General features: G+C 44.5%; 1 protein-coding gene across 2 annotated transcripts in view; it reads right to left on the bottom strand.

Annotated features, from left to right (window-relative positions):
* Fabp12 (fatty acid binding protein 12) overlaps window positions 1-14698 on the bottom strand; it is a 45402-nt gene extending 30704 nt beyond the window's left edge. Inside the window, exon 1 of one of the 2 annotated variants that reach the window (XM_034517172.2) lies at window positions 14567-14698. The gene's annotated coding sequence lies outside the window, so the exon portion shown is untranslated. The remainder of the gene's footprint in view (window positions 1-14566) is intronic. The other variant, XM_034517173.2, reaches the window with a different exon arrangement.
* Window positions 14699-17863: the final 3165 nt, after the last annotated feature.

Raw genomic sequence — 17863 nt, 5'->3', positions numbered from 1 at the left:
CTCAGCACCTGGCTATTGAGCCTTTTCTCAACCTTAAAAAATACTGCCTCTAATTTACATATACAATCAGTCTTTATTGACCACACAACTTCAAGCATAGGAAATTCACTCCTCTTGCAGACACCTCTTCTGTTTAGGGGATTCAGTGTACTTATATCAATTTTTTTTTAACTCTCCCTTTATTGGACATTGTTGTGCTTTTCTGATGTGAACAAGATGCCATTAGTCGTCTTGCAAATATTTTAAGACAGATAATATTTATACTTCAAGTATTTGGGCTCTTGTTTGGTCTTCCAGATGGAAGGAAACTAAGACCCAAACCTCCTTCTCATCACTTGGCTTCCTCTTCACTTGGCTATTCTCACAAGTTCCTCCTTCTGTTTTGATGCCCTGAACTAAACAGATCCCCAGACAGAAGTCAAGGCACCGGTAAAGTGCTGCTGTAAGGATGGATTACTGCTCTCAGGAGGAGGCCTGTAACCCATGGCTCTGTCAGAGCATGCTGAAAAGGGCTAGATGGCTTAAACCACGGGGTTTCAGTCTCTTCCGTGTTGAATATGTTAATTAAAAAAGATTATAGCTTTTTGTTTTCTATAGGAAGTCTTTTTGTTAATCAGCAGGAAGACAGAAAGTGAAGCATTTACTGTAAGTTAAAGTTGTGTCCTAGAATTATTTAACATGGTCTTAAAATCCTGATTAGGGTGGAGCAGATGAAAACTAGTGGACACCCAGTGGCCTTGGGCCTCCCTGGGCAGGGGGCCTGTGGAGGTGAGGTGGGCACATTGGTAAGAGAAGTCTGAGAAGCCAGTTAGGTCAGGAAGATGAGGTTGCACAAGTTTCCCTCTGGGCCAAACGGACACAAGAATTGCACGGGCATTATTATTCTTGGCTAAGAGAGAACTGGTTTCCATGGCAGGCTCTTTTCTATGGTGTCTTGGGTTCTGAAAAAAGGAGAAATGCTAGATTCTTCCCAGAAGAGAACCGTGGGGGAACAAAAAATCCTGAGCCATAAAGTCCGGGAGGACACAGCTCTCCAGACCTCTCACACACTGGTAAGTCAGAGGGAGTCTTGCACACACCTTGGAGGCTACAGAGAGATTGGAGTCAGAGTTCTGCCGGTTCCCACTATAGTAACTCGGGAGTTTATGTTGTTTACCACTCTGGGAAGGTGACAGCAGATTGGTGTGTGTGTTCCACGCTGAGTTGGGCCTGTCTTCTCGAGCTCCCCTTTGGTTACCCTGTGCCTGCTCTGAGTCAAGTCAGCCACAGCCTCAGTGATCACAAGGCTGAAGTACCTGAAGCCTGGAGCGTGTGAGTTAGAAAAGCGCTTCCAAATAGAAGACCCTGGATAGTACGAGGATGACTCTGCTGTCCTGATGATTTCATTGACTGGAAATTTGCACCATCCACTCAACAAAACACCTATTAACGTAAGAAGCCTCTTCCTCTCTAGAAGGCCAACAAGCATGCTAGCCTCGGCAGCACATATACTAAAATTGGAAGAAGGCCAATAAGCAAATATATCTTGTTCTTTTAACATTCTCTTTTGGGTTCTTACCCCAAATTTCATCCTTTCCAGGCCCCAAATATTTTAAAACCATGCTTTATTATTATTATTATTATTATTATTATTATTATTATTATTATTATTATATTGGTTTTTCAAGACAGCATTTCTCTGTGCAGCCCTGGTTGTCCTGGAACTCACTCTGTAGACCAGGCTGGCCTCGAACTCAGAAATCTACCTGCCTCTGCCTCCCAAGTGCTGGGATTAAAGGCCTGTGTCACCACTGCCCGGTTTGCCTTGCTTTATTATTATGTATTGCACTACAATTTGCATAACAATACTATAATAGGGTTATTTGGTATAATTTTATATGAAAGCAAAGGGGGCATTTTTCAAGTTATAAAGCCCTTCTTCCAAGAACAAATTTTAAAAACACTTTTTCTAAGTGGTTGATACATACATTCAGCGACTAGTCATGTCTGATTTCTACTGAACTAACGGTCAATGGAATTAAAAGGCAAGCCCAACTTTGTGCCTCAGGAATAGCACATGTTGGATTCTTTAGGAATGTAAAGTATTTTCTACTTCAATACACAGAGAATTGAATTTACATGTCCATCATGTTAAAAAATAATACAACAAACTGAAACTAATTAATTTTATTAGATATCTCTCAGGACACTTTGCAATTCTTCCCTGGGAAGGAAGTTTACTGGTTCATTTGCTGGTTTGTGTCCAGGTTTCCTAAAGTGGCCAAGCTTGGGTTTCTTATGGATGTAGGCCCTGCTTCCTTTCCTCAGCCAAGATGCTAGGAGGAAGGTTGGATGGCTGGATGGAGACTACGGGAACATGACAGAATGTACCTCCATGAGGCTCCTTTCCTTTTGCCAGGAACCTTGATTTCTGTGCATACAGTGGGTGTGGGTGAAGGGGCCTTAACCAGAGTTTCTTGAGTTGACATAGAGTTCTTCCTGCTGACAGGGCCCATCCTCTTAGACAGTGCAGTGCCTGCTGCGGGGCTGCTGAGAGTTCCAGACATGCAGCACAAGACTGTCACTGCTTCCTACACGGGACAAGGAGAAGGGTACTCCTAAAGGCCACTCCAGGAGGAAGGCTTTCATTTCTAGATGGCCCAACAATACCTAGCGAGCAAAATGGAGTCCTGCAGAGCTCCGACAGCTGTTGGAGCGCTTTGCTCAGGCACTACTATATGGGAAAATAATATGCTTGTGTGCTTTCCCATCCCTCCATCCTCATTCCTGGCCAAACTGTAGTCTATTTTTTTCCTCCATTTGAGAGACTCAATTTCTCATTTTGAGAAAAAAAAAAATTGTGGAAGATATTTTCCCAGTCAAATAGTTTCACACCACATCCCCAGCTGTATTTATATACGGTTGTAGCAATGGTCTGCTAGATCAAATAAAGACTGAAAATGCCCCCTCCCCCTGTTCTGTCCCTTGCCTGTTCTCTGCTGCTTCCCTTCTGCCCTTTAGGAACAGGGTTTGGGAAGACACATCCCACATCTACATTCATCAGAAGATGCCAGGGGCAAAGCCCCAATCTTAAAAATTCTAAGAAAAAAATGAAAGATGCCTCTCTTACATCCTACCCAAGGTACTCCGGAAAGTTATGTTACATCTGGGTCCTCCCTCTGTCAGCCAAACAAAACACATCTGTGTGTGGGCAGTCCTCTTCACTCCGAGCTTCTCCCACTTCCCATCTCTTCCTCGTTCCTCTGGAGCTCCACAGGAGGCCCTGTACTGGGCCTCAAGGTTAGCCTCAACAATGTAACAAAGAACCATTTTCTCCATTTTACAGAAAGGCAGACTTAGACTACGTCAGTTTCCACAGGAGCAACGGCTGAAAAGGACAAAGGGCTCCAAGAGCAGGACATTGTGACATTCAAGTCCATGGTCAACTCCTACCTGTTCCCTGCAACAGTAACCTTCCAGGTCATCTGCATGGCCTGGTGAAGCCAAGTTCCCTTGCAGTGACCCTGGGCCAAGATGGCAAAGGAGATGGCCACACGTCTCATCACAGGGGGTCCCTCACCTCACCCTCTGTCTTTTCTGAGAACTATTATCTTTCAGGAGACTCTGCAAGCCACGGAATTTAGTAGAGTTTTACAGATTTCTTTTTTTCCTCTTAAGTCCCAATCTATTTTCATTATTTGTCTTTGGCAAATCATAATTTTTCTGAATTCCCAAGCTCTAAAGTAGAGTGATTATTTCTCTTTCTGAACTTTCTCTGAAAGTAATTCAGAGCTGGGTAAATACTGAGATGCTCTGTTGCTCTGTGCTCGCCTGGGCTTGAGCTTTGGCAGAGCTACTGACAAAAAGGAAAGATTGAGGAAATGAATCTTTCCCTCTCCTGGTACTTACTGTAGATAAGACTCTAAAGTATACTGGTATTTAAAATGCTGACTTAATTAAAAAAAAAAAAAAAAAAAAAAAAAAAAAGAGCCTTTGAGTAGCACCTACAATGGTTGTCGAGCAGGTTTTTTTCACCCTGTGGTTTATGGTGAGGCTCTGTAGTGCAGCCAGATTCAAAAGTGGTGAGGTTAATGCTGTTTTAAGCCCGAAGGCACAGGAGCTGGCACCTACAGCAGCAAACCATGTGGCTCCGCCATGTTCTGGAGAGAGCAGATGACTGGGCAGTTCGGGCCTTCACTTACTTCCTCTGGATTGTGAAGGAGAAGACAAAAGTGATGCTGGCAGCTCCTATCTGTGTCTGGACAGAGCAAGGCTGGAGGAACCAGGCAGGCTTTTCCTGACTTCTGGGCAGCAGTTCCAGACTACCAGCTCACTCTGAGGGCTGTGGTCACTTGCGATTTTCTTTATTTGGGAGATCTGGTGTTTAGAGGCAGTCTTGTGTATCCTGGGAGGGTCAAGAACTCTCTGAACATTCAGGGATAAGCTTGAACTCCTGAACTCCTGTCTCTACCTTCTAACTACTGGGCTTCGTGGAAGTATACCAGCACACTTATTTCAAGGAGTTCTGGAAATTAAATGGGTTCTTTTAACCCTTGATTTTTGAAACAAATTACAGCCCATTGTTAGTCTCAGAACTATCAAGACTCTCTCTGGCTAGTTATAGTCTTTTAATTCACCATTGCGAACTATCTTCAAAGAGCCTATCCTATTTTGGGAGGCATGAAGAAACTTAGTTTCAAAGAGGAAAGGCCACGTAGCTGGAAATGGCTAAGCTTGGCACCAAACTTTGGTCCTTGCAAATATCATCAATAACTCAGGGTCACTTCAAGTCACTGCTTTGTATGCAAAGAAACAACTAACAAACCCAAGGCTGTGTGGATAACTTGCACTAGGCTTTATAGATGGACCGTAACTTAAAGTTGACTCCCTGTTCTCTCCCAACAATTCTGAGACTATTGACAATTTACTTCTTGCTATTGCCTAACAATTCCCAAATCTGTCATAATGGATTTTCAAAAAATCTGCTCACTAGTCTGATTTTGGGGGCTGGAGGGAGGAAATCTCTATGTGATACTGAATATTTGCCCAATTTTGCTTTGTGTTGATTGAGTCAAGGTCTCCATATGTAGCCCAGGCTGGCCATCAACCCATGATCCCTGTACCTCTGTCTCCCAAGTGCTAGGATTGTTTATGTGTACCAGCTTACTTAATCTGATACTGTCTGGTTTGGTCTGGCTTTCTTGAGACAGGATCTCAAGGAGTAATGTGGTGTAATTTTGGTTTGACTACATGGATTCTGCAGGAGTTCTTGGCCATTCGCCACTTTAGTGTGGTGTTCACACACATTCTTTCAGGAGTCTATGGAAGATAAAGTTGATACATCCTCTGAGATCTCTGAGATGGAGAAGGGACTGGGAGTGGTCACCACATTTTGGGTTTAGTTCTAAGTCTAATTATTTTTAAATTATTTAAAATTATTTTTAAATTTTGTCAAATCAGAATCTCAGTCCAGGATGTTGCAACTGAGGACTCATCGTATCAGAGATGCCTTTCTCTCTCATTATTTTTATTAAATTTGCTAATAGTCCAATGAAAAAATTATTCCTGTTATACCAAAATACGATTCAGTGAGCTAATTAGACTGGGAGCCGTCAGACTAAGCAAAGCTCACTCTTTTTGCTCTTACTTCTGGAGACACGCTAAGGGAGTGAGTATACTACCTCTAATCTATATATACATCACTGGCACAAAGGTAACCTTGTAACAAAAAGCATTTCGCAGCTGGTTTGGTTTCAGGGTCGTGTCCTCACAGGCTCATATGTGTGGGAAGGAACCTTTGTATATTAGACTGCACTGGCAGACATTCAGTCATAGAGTCAGGGGTTGGCCCAGGCCCTCTGCTTACTGTCTGTCAATCCAACGTAACCAGTCACCTCACATCCCCTCTGCTGTGAGCTAAGCACAGGCAACTCACACAGGCGTTTGTAGGCATAATGTTTCTGTGCACTGTGTGATGGTTCAAATGCTGGTTTTGCCGCCCCCTCTCCCCCTGTATCTGGTTGCAATCCTTATTCAGAGAGAATCTCCTCTCTCAATGTTGTGTGAACACCAGATCCTGAATTGGTCCCTGATGTGTCAATAAAGAGAGCTTAACAGCCAATGACTGAGCAGAGGAGAGAATAGGGATGGACTTCCTGCCAGCCCGGGGAGGGGGGTGGAAGAGAGAGGAAGTAGGGGATTCAGCCACTGAGAGAATCCAGAAGATACCTTGAGAAAACTGCTCCAGAAAGCCATACAATGCAAATATCTCAGGAATTTTGACTGGGTGGTGGCCAGATTAGTTTAGAAGATAAGAATAGAGAATAACTGCTCTGCATTGTGCCTTAAACTTGTTCAATAAATAACACAGTTATTTGGAAGCTAGCTGGGTAAGAGGAAAACTGTAATACCCTTATTTAAAAGGCCCTAACAGGCATGCCTTCTCCTCCACGGTGGACTGCATCCTCTAAGCCATGGGACAAAATCAATCTTTCTTCCTTTAAGTTGTTTGAGTCAGCTGTTCTGTCACAGTAATGAAAACAGTAACTAGCACTGTGCTGGATGGTTTTATGTCAACTCGACACGCGTGAAAGTCACTGAGAGGAGGAAACCTCAATAAAGAAATGGCTCCACAGCTCCTCGGGAGCCCCCACGGCTCCTCAGGCTCCTCCTGCTTGCCGCCACAGAACATCAGGCACAGCTGCCTTTACCCTGCCCGTGTGACCTGTGGCTCCCTTCTGGCCTGCCTTACCCACTCACGGCTGCATCCCTGCCTCCAATATCAGCAGGACGTCCCTGTGAACACACTAGTAAAACAGGCAACAGGCAGCCATCATCCTCTCTGAAAATCCAGAGAGGAAACAGGAACCAAGGAGCAAACCAGCCGCGTAACAAAGACAAACCCAGAAATTAGCACCTAGACATAGAATGTCTAAGCCAAGTGTCTAGACACCAGCATAAGAACACAGTCAATGACTCAAGGAAATATGTCACCAGAGCCCAGCTATTCTAGCTGAAGCACAAGAAAGAACCTTAAACCCAACTATACGAAGGTGATAGAGATTCTTAAGGAGGAAATAAATAACCCCCTTAACTCAACAGTTCTCAACCTGTGTCTATGGTGCCTTTTGGGGTATCAAGATATATCATATCAAATACATGATATGCATATCATATATTTACATTACAATTCATAACAATACCAAAATTACAGTTATGAAGTTGCAATGAAACTCTCTCTCTCTCTCTCTCTCTCTCTCTCTCTCTCTCTCTCTCTCTCTGTCTCTGTGTGTGTGTGTGTGTGTGTGTGTGTGTACATACATATATAATATGACTGGACCTCGCTGTTCCTTACCTAGATGAATTAAAGCAGGGGATTGGTTTGGAATGTCCAATAAACACATGGAATGATAAGCAGACATGGCCAGGTTGAAGCTCCAGGAATAATCAGCCTCACTGTCTGTCCAGAGTTCTGTGGGACTGACAGACTCTTCCTCTGTACCTCAGACCCTCAACTCTAGATGTGTTAAGGAGGAGCACCAAGCTTGTGAGTGGTAGGGGGAGGACATAATTCAACTCCAGGTTGCTAGGTGATAGCCCTTTACAACAGCCTGAGACAATGGCCTAAGTTTCCAATTAGTCTTAACATCTCTGACAAAGAACAACATCATATCCATTTAGTTTAGAGATCTTGATTGGTTTTATTTTTAGTTGTTGAATCAGATGTTTCACACCCTGAAGTAAAATAATCACTCTAATAGGACGGGCAGAAGTGAGCATTGACAGAGAAGAAAAAGCCAAAACAAGTGAAAAAAAAAAAAAAAAAAAAAAGGCAAAGTTGTCATTTCAAAGTTACTTTCCCTGTTAGAGGGAAACAAGGAACCAAACCGTTGGGTAATAACTGGCTGCAGCCAGGCTGCTCTTGTAGATAAACATACAGGACACACACCATGACAATGGAAACCCATCTGTTTGGGAAACTGGGCTGCTATTCCTCTAAACCTCACTCCTCAGAAACTCAGACAAGCAGCCTAGTTTCAGGCTGAAGGTTTACAGCCTTAACCCCCACTTGAGTTTGGACCCGGTGTATCAGGACCTCCTGAGTTAGTCCAAATCAGTGGCTGCTTGTGATTTTTATTTGACATCTAGAAAGGTGACATTCACAGACATTTCAAATGCCTGAATCGTTTTTGTGATAGTTAAAGAAACTCCATTTTGTGCTAGGCATCCATCTTGTGCCTAATAGTCATTTTTCTCTGACTCAAATCCCCGGAATGTAAGTTTTCATCCCTGACTTGTTGACCCCCAAGCCCTCCAGAACTCTGCAGCTATGATCAGCTTGCTATGCTATGACTGATGGCTGCCTTTGGCCTCTGTAACTTGCTTATGCAGATATTCAAGGACAATTTGGGGGGTCACCTTGAGCATCTAATCTTGGCAGAGCTAAACAGGTCTTACGGTTTTAGCCTTTAAAAGTCCTTTCTTCACTGGCTCCTGGATGACACATTCCTGATTTGGGTGAGAGACTGTGTCCCTGCTAGCTGCTTTAATAAATTAGCCTAATTCTAGTCTAAGTAGAGTCTGGGATTCTTCCCAGTATTCTTGAAATCCATACCAATTTCATCCTACAGATTCTTAAGCATCAACCATATGCAAGGCTAGACTCGGGGACCACAGCCAAGTGAAGAACTGCCTCGAGGGGCTCCAGAGTGAGTGGAGTCGAGTGTGGCAAAGCATACATCCCAGTGCTGGGAGACAATACAAAACAGTGCATTCTGGGATACATGGAGAGACTGTCTCAAATATTTTGATTAATTAATTAAATAAAAAGGTTGCAATTCATCCAACACAATGAAAATGTCCTAAACTAAAAGACAGTGTTATGAAGAATGACTGAGAGCCTCTGTGACTGTGTAGGATCGTCACTGCTATAGTGTATATGAAAAAACTGGAGTCCAGACAAGCTTTAAATAACAACTTTCCAAGGTCGTAGCTCAGACTGCTGTGGACGCGGTGATTCTCCTGCCTCTGCTTCCTGCATACTAGGATTACAGGGCTCCACCACCACACCTGGAATCCAACAAAAAGCTCTTGATTTTTTTTCCCTCTTGAGCTTTCTACTTACTGGAAAGGCAGAAATAGATCAAGTTATCAATTTCAAAAGCAAAGTCATTTTCCTCTTTTATTTTCCAAAGATAAACAAATGATTGGACTTAGGAAGAAAACCTTACAAAAATTTAAATGCGTAATTTTAGTGACCAGAAGATGTGTAAAGTTTCCATGTTTTCTCCCATAAGCATTTTCCTTGTGTTTATAATTAGAATGTAATGCTATTCTCAATGGGTTTTATTTAGAATATATACAGACTTTCTTAGACAGCTCCCATGCATGCAGCTGGTAGGTTATCTGTGCAGAATAATAGCAATACTTCAAATAGCTATTTGCTATTAACCTCTGTACCCGACCCAACCTCCTCTCAGTTTTCCTATAAGGTTCCCAGAAGACATCTCTAAACTTGACTCACCTAGCCTTTGTCAAACCTGCAGAAGGTGACAGAGAGGACCTCTAATCCCAAAGATTTTCTACCTTGATGTGAACACTCGTGATGAGCCACCTATATATTCATGCACACTGATTCCTTGCTTCCTGTTCTGTCCATACCGAGCTTGTGGTACCTTCTCCATGAAGAGACCAGGCACACAAGGTAATTTAAATCCATGTTTACAGGCTGCCGTCACTTATGCTTGGCTCGGAATGAACCTTTACTTCCTGAAAGCAGAGTACTTTATGCTAATCTATAGCCACGATCCCCTTCCCCTTTACAAACAATTCTTCCCTTAATTGACTTTACCACATATATGGATCTCTGAGTTCAAGCCTAGCTTGGTTTACAGAGCAAGTTCCAAGACTACACAGAAAACTTTGTCTTGGAAAAAAAAATGGAAACATAACAAACAAAAAATTGTAAATGTTTTGGAACCAGGGAAGGAACGAAGAATTACTGTCCAGAGGAGACTGGAATAAAGCCTGTGACTTTACTTCTGGTTTCCTGCTGAAGCTACCACATGTCACCAAATAGCAAAGAAAACAATGTCAGGTGAGAGTTGGTGGAGGAACTAGAAACCCTGTAAGCCTCGTGAGAACAGTAGCACACTGCTTAAAACAGTCACTTATAAGTGTGTCGCCTTGTGAAGAGGTTATTTCTTGGATCTACCTGTGCCCTGTGCCCCATCAGCCCTCAGGCACTTAGCGGTCTAGTATTTCTTACTCATATTTACTCCACGTGGGGCTTTAGAAGTAGCTGTGTGCTGGCTCACCACAGACATGCACTATGAGCAGGGCAGCCCATTTATAACCAGAACTTTAGGCTGAACTGTGCTTGTTTTGGCACTCATTACACAGTTGCCTTTTGGTGTAGGTTGGGTCTTTTATCGTCTCAATATGCCTGAAGCCATACTGCAGAGTTCTTGGCTACCGGTTCTTTTTACAGACTTTTGAAACAAGCTTTCACTTTGTGGCCCAGTGTAGACTCCAAGTGATGATTCTCTTGCCTCTGTTTCCCAGTATAGACATGCACCACCATACTGGGTCTATTTCTGCAATTTTAATACAATTCAGTACTTTTCACCTGGCTTGGCAGATGAACAGCTTCTGAATGAGGTTAGAGAAATCCTGTTTGACAGGCAATCGTTCCCTCCCTGTAAGATAAGAAAGGCTGTTTACTGGAGGGGGCCCAGCCTGGTGTGGATGCTGCTGGGACCCTGCCGGTGTGGATGTTGTGCACGAGAGAATCTCACAGATCAAGGGTCCAGCACCCAAAAAGAGTCACTCAAGACACAAAGGGACACTTGGAGCAGGCTCTCTCTGAGCTAATAATTTTTGCTTGGTTTTCCGGTTTGCGAGTAAGCAGCTGTCACAAGTTTGATCTGAAACCTCTCCACAGGCTCAAGTTTTAAACTCTGTTCCTTATCTGGTGTCACTATTTTTGGAGGCAATGAAACCTTCAGGAGGCAGAACCTAGCTGCCTTGGGTGGGTCACTGAAGGTTACACCCTGGGCCCTGGGCCCTCCACCATACCCTCCCCACTCACTAAGCCCACCGTGTCTTCCTCGACTTGGTGGATGAAAAGCCAAATTCAACTAGACCTGTCCTCCCTTACGTTGTTTCTTTTTGTTTGTTTGTTTTGTTTTTGGTTTTGTTTTTTTGAGACAGGGTTTCTCTGTGTAGCCCTGGCTGTCCTGGAACTCACTCTGTAGACCAGGCTGGCCTGGAACTCTGAGATCCGCCTGTCTCTGCCTCCCAAGTGTTGGGATCAAAGGCGTGCGCCACCACCGCCCAACCCTTAGGTTGTTTCTGTTAAGTATTTTGGGCAAACAATGCAACGGTAATTAGTCCTACAATGAAATACGTGGTGAATTCGGGGTCACAGAGGGAACAGCAACTCAGGGGAAGAGATGTGAGGGGCATGTCCACAGGCCTGTGGTGAGGGGCAGAGCACACAAGGGGTCTGAGCCATTGTAGTGTATAAACACGTCAAGTCTTAGTCAATAGGACAGTCACTACAGGCAAACAATGTTTCTCTAGACACAGACACAGAGAGAGATACAGACACACACACACACACACAGACACACACAGACACAACACAGACACACACAGACACCACACAGACACACACAGACACACACAGACAGACACACACAGACACACACAGACACACACAGACACACACAGACACACACAGACACACACAGACACAACACAGACACACACAGACACACACAGACACAACACAGACACACACAGACACACACAGACACAACACAGACACACACAGACACACACAGACACACACAGACACACACAGACACACACAGACACACACAGACACAACACAGACACACACAGACACACACAGACACAACACAGACACACACAGACACAACACAGACACACACAGACACACACAGACACAACACAGACACACACAGACACACACAGACACACAGACACAACACACACACACACAGACACACACAGACACACACAGACACACACAGACACACACAGACACACACAGACACAACACAGACACACACAGACACAACACAGACACACACACACACACACACACCACAGGGTTCAGGAGAATAAGCTGTTATTAAGTGAGGTAAGGTCACTCCGAGGTTTTCTGAGCTGCACTAAAGGTCATCACAAGCCCCCTTTAAGAGACAGATGGAGGGAGAGTTTCACAGAACAGAGAAGAGCATGTGAACACAGGCTGAGCTAATGAGCCCAAAGCCAAGGAGTACAGGCAGAGGCCGCTGGAAGTGGGAAGAGGCAAGAGAGCAGCTTCTCATGGAGCCCCACTGAGAACGCAGCCACCCTGACTCCTGTTTTAACTTAGAGTCTCATGATAAGAATAGATAGGAACTTTCTGCTGTTTGAGTCAACAGTTTAATAGAATTTTCTACAGGAGCCACAAGTGACTAAAACAGATTATCTAATGTTTGTTAAAACCTGTACACACACACACACACAGACCCACACATACACCACACAAACAGACAGGCACACAGACACACACAAAGAGACACACACAGAGACAGACACAGAGACACACACATGGAAACACACCACACAGACACACACACACACACACATCACACACAGACACACACAGAGACAGACACAGATATACACATCACACACAGAGACACACCCCACACACACAGACACACACAGAGATACCCCCTCCACAGACACACACACAGACAGGCACACACACACACACACACACCACACACAGACATACACACAGACACACATACACCACACACACAGACAGGCACACAGACACACACAAAGAGACACATACAGAGACAGACACACACCCCACACAGACACACACACATAGAAACACACCACACAGACACACACACACACCACACACACAGACACACACAGAGACACACACAGATATACACATCACACACAGAGAGACACACCACACACACAGACACACACACAGACACCCCCCCACACACACAGACACACACAGACACACACAGAGACAGAGACACAGCCCCTCACACACATAGACACACAGACACACACAGATGCACACATAGAGACACACACAGATATACACATCACACACACAGAGACACACACCCCCACACACAGACACACACAGAGACACCCCCTCCACAGACACACACACAGACAGGCACACACACACACACACACACCACACAGACATACACACAGACACACATACACCACACACACAGACAGGCACACAGACACACACAAAGAGACACATACAGAGACAGACACACACCCCACACAGACACACACACACATAGAAACACACCACACAGACACACACACCACACAGACATACACACACAGACACACACAGAGACACACACAGATATACACATCACACACACAGAGACACACACACAGATATACACATCACACACACAGAGACACACACAGATATACAGATCACACACACAGAGACACACCACACACAGACACACACAGAGACAGAGGCACCGCCCCCACACACACACAGACACACAGACACACAGACACACAGACACACACAGATGCACACACAGAGACAGACACACTTCAGTGGGATCTAAGAGAAGAAAGTGTACAGAAGGCTTAGTGGAAAGAGAAGCAGTGCATGCCTTTGTAAACTACGTAGCTAAAAGAAGCCCTAAGATAAGTGGTGTACACAGCGAATCTCAGAGTGAGCTGTTTGAGTCTCCTGAAAACAAGCCAAGCTTAACACATGTGTTGTTTGTGTTAACTAGGGGATTACAAACTATTCTATTAGAGGCGCCAAGCAACCAGAGTGAAGAGCCCAGAGAGAGGCCAGAGGTCAGAGGTCAGAGGTCGGGTTAAGGGCAACTCTCAGAAAACTTGGTCCATATGTTCAAGGAAAACGATGTCACGACAGATGTGCTAAGTTGGCCAAACTGTCCATCTGACAAACTCATGGTTGCCTTAAATAAGTACACATGATAACAATGAATTATGGAAAAATAGACGCTTCATGTACAAACTGAAATATTATATTATAAAAAAAAAAAAGCAACCATTTGTTTCAAAGTTATTCTCGAGGTTTGGTGTGATCCTGGCACTCGGGAAGTTAGCGCCTTCAATTTGAACCATAGCACGACTACAGTAGATTGTTGAGTTTCAGAAAACCTGCAAACTTGGACTCCATATGACTTCCTCCCTCCCTCCCTCTGTCATTTCTCCCTCCCTCTGTCTTTAGTCTTTTTTCTCCCCCTTCTTCCTCCCTCTCCCTCCCCACTCTTCCTTTCTTTTTCTTTCTTTTTGAGATAGAATATCATTCTGTAACCCAGGCTGGCCTAGAGCTAGCTATGTGGCACAGGCCGACTTCAAACTCAATATCCTGCTGCTTCAGCCTCCGGAGTGTTGGGTACAGGCTTCTGCTACTGCACCCACTCTGCCATTTCTATATAGTCAACTTGACAGGCATTTCAACAATTGTTCTCATGATGATAAAGTAATCTATCTGCATTTAGGCACACGTGTCTCATACCTGAGAGTCCCAGGAAGGCGCACCCAGTCTCCTGAGGAAGGACCCTGGGTCCCAGTGTCTCCTGCTGCAGAGGCAGCCCGGGGCGCACCAGGGTTAGAGGATTTCCATGCTCTGTGAGAGGATTACTGCCCAGCTTCTGCCTGCCAGCTCCTCATCGCAACAGGCGTGCCACAGCTTACACTGTGACCAAGTATACTTTACACACCACAAACAGAAATATTCAACAAAGTGAGTCAGAGTGAACACTAAACACTGCTCTTCACCCAGGGCTACACATCGTGCCCCTCACGCAAGGTCACGCACTATGCCCTTCACGCAGTGTCACCAAGCTAAGTGACCGCTGGCTAAAGATGTCTAAGATAGGGGAAGTGTCAACACTTTTATATGATTCCCAGTATCTCATAATCTGAGGGCAAAGGGATTAAAATCCACAGATGCCTGTTTGTGACATATGTTACTCTTTTTGCTTTTGATAAAATCCAAACAAATTCATTCCTTGGATTTGATTCTTGTGTTACAAAGTTTGGTTACTATAAGAATCATCTGTTGGGGGCTGGAGAGATGGCTCAGTGGTTAAGAGCACTGACTGCTCTTCCAGAGATCCTGAGTTCAATTCCTGGCAACCACATGGTGGCTCACAACCATCTGTCATGAGAACTGATGCCCTCTTCTGGTGTGTCTGAAGACAGCTACAGTGTACTCATATAAGTAAAATAAATAAATCTTAAAAAAAAAAAAAAAAAAAAGAATCATCTGTGGATCACTTCTTTTGTCGACTGCCTAATGAAACCTGACCCGCTCCAATGATTTAAACTGTCTAAGAAAAGCTTTTCAGGGTAGGTAATGTACTCTAGGTCTTTGGCCATTCTGTTTGGTTTTAGAGCCTTACACTGGAGCCCAGATTGGCCTGGAACTCAGGGCTTCTGCTTCAGTTTCCCTTTTGCTGGCATTTTTCAGAAGTCGGTCACCATACCCAGCTCCCATTGGTTCAAAGGAGCTTAGAGATGCTTGAGAAAAGCTGACATGTCAGTAACATGCTCCCTCTCCCTGAGAAAGTAGCAGCACGGCATTCCTGACTCCTCCTCTGAGGATAGAACTGTAACTTCAGAGCTCTGACTGCTTCACAGTTTAGATTCTTGTAAAAAGTCGCTTTGTTGTATTTAATTTTCTGAGGTCCTATCAGCTTGTGAATTTTCTGTGACTTAATTTTACCTGCATTATTGCCCTTTTCTAAGATGGCTCCTTGTCTTTAAAGTTTTTAGTTCTGTCTCTAATGACGTTCTGCCCTGTGCTAGTAAGCACCAGAGATGCACGTGAAGAAAAACAATTTTGAACCCTATTCTAGGGACCCTGAAACATCAGAAGACCTTATTCTCTCTTGATACCAGCCACACTGTGAAGTCACTGGTTACTGTTGAAGCAAATCCACCAACACTAGGCAGAAAACAGCCAGGAATGTGCTGAAGATCACCTCGCCCGCCGGGCAGAGAAAGACAAAAAGCCCTCAGGAGCTTCCCCTAGAGTTACTTGGTCAAAAAGACTGCCGGAGCCCTGAGCTCGGGGCCCTGCTCTGACCATCTCCTTCAGTTTTAATGAGAAGGGGCAGCTGGCTTGTCAGCTCCACTGCACCAGCAGCCAAAGCCCACACTGTCATCTCTCATCTCTCCAGAAGCTCACCACCCCCTGTCCCCCCAAGTGACCTTAGATAATAAAGTAAATGATCGCCGAGCTAAATGCAGGTGTATTTGACTCCAAAGTCCTCGGTGCTTTGGAAATCAAGAAAAAAAAAAAAAAAAAAAAAAAAAAAGAAGCAGGCTTTGAAATGTCAGCTGTTGAAAGCCATCATTTTTAGAGATGTGAGACTCTCCCATTTTCAGAACGAGAAGGATGCATGTAAAGGAAACAACCTGGTTCCTCTGAAAAATCAAATCCTTTCAGCGTGTCAAATCCTTTCATTTGCTGTCACTCCTGAATTCCTTGGGTTTCCCTCATAGTGCATTGGTACTGTGGGGTGACAGTGGGGACCACAGACCTCAGCTGCCTGAACTTTGGCACCCAGAAACCTATTTGAGTGATTCCAGGGCTGGTAAAAGCAGTCTCCACAAAATTGTCCCTGTTGGATGGATGCTAGTTTCTTCCCTGTCGTGGAATCCCTACACCTTTAACTTGCTACCAGCCAGGAGACCCAAGAGCGCTGGCTGCAGGTGTCCCTCACATCTTCTATTTGAAACACTCTAGCCCAGTTTGCCAGTGGTGGAATAGTTCTTACTGAAGGAGTAATGTTGCCATTTGAAATGCTTCTGGCTGGAACAAATGTTTGCCCAGGTTGTAGCTCTGCCCTAGAACGATCAGGAAGGTGTGGCAGGCTCACCAGCACAGGACCTCTGGAAAGTGACTAGGCTCAAGAATGGGTTTATAGCCGAGCTCTCTCAATCCACCCTGTATATATGATACCTAACGTGTCCAACTTATTACCTCTGTCGAGAGAGGAAGAAAGATGGGGGGAGGGAGGGAGAGAGATAAAGATAGAGATAGATAGATAGATAGATAGATAGATAGATAGATAGATAGATAGATAGATAGAATAAAAATTCAGGATACCAGTTTTTACATAAAAGTTCCATGTTCTAGGAAGTGACAAGGAGAAGCTTGTGAATACAGTAGACACTCAAGCAGAGATTCAGGGATGTACAGATGGCTGGATCTGCAGATGGCTGGATACACCAACCTTCAGGTCAGGCTTTCAGGCTGTCATGTGCTTTGTGGAGGTGGTGAAAGTGAGGCAAACTATAATAACAGTCTCCAGGATCTTGCTTTCCGAGTTTGTCCTGAGCTAGGACCGGAAGAGATCCTGCCTGTCTTTATGTCAAACAGAGAGTGAGGAGGTTCTTGGTAAATAGGTCAGCAAAACATCCAGGCTTCGGAGGATTAGCTGGGTGTTCTGGAGGGATGTAATCCAGTTTAATCTTATCTTCAAAGTGTATTCTTCCTCCTACCTTGAGCTGCAGGGAGGAATCAGGAGCAGGATGGGATGGGGTTTATGCAAACTGCTCCCTGGGAGGATCAAAGACTGAGTTTAAGGGTCCTGTTCACCCAAAGTTCTCCATGTAGTGAAATTCTCAGTATCTATGAATGTTTCACACAGTATCACATCGTTTGGTTCAGTTTGGGGGCAGAAGAGAAAGTTTATTATAGTTTTCACGCCTCATGCGTCTCACTTTGAATCTGAAGCGATCTGCAGGGCTCTGGGGTTTTCCATAAAGTTTCATTGGTTTTGGAATTTTTACACATCGAGTA

This window comes from Arvicanthis niloticus, chromosome 13 (genome assembly GCF_011762505.2).
Source record: "Arvicanthis niloticus isolate mArvNil1 chromosome 13, mArvNil1.pat.X, whole genome shotgun sequence".
Classification (NCBI taxonomy): domain Eukaryota; kingdom Metazoa; phylum Chordata; class Mammalia; order Rodentia; family Muridae; genus Arvicanthis; species Arvicanthis niloticus.
The sequence above is the reverse complement of the archived record's forward strand: the minus strand, read 5'-3'. Positions and strand labels throughout refer to the sequence as shown.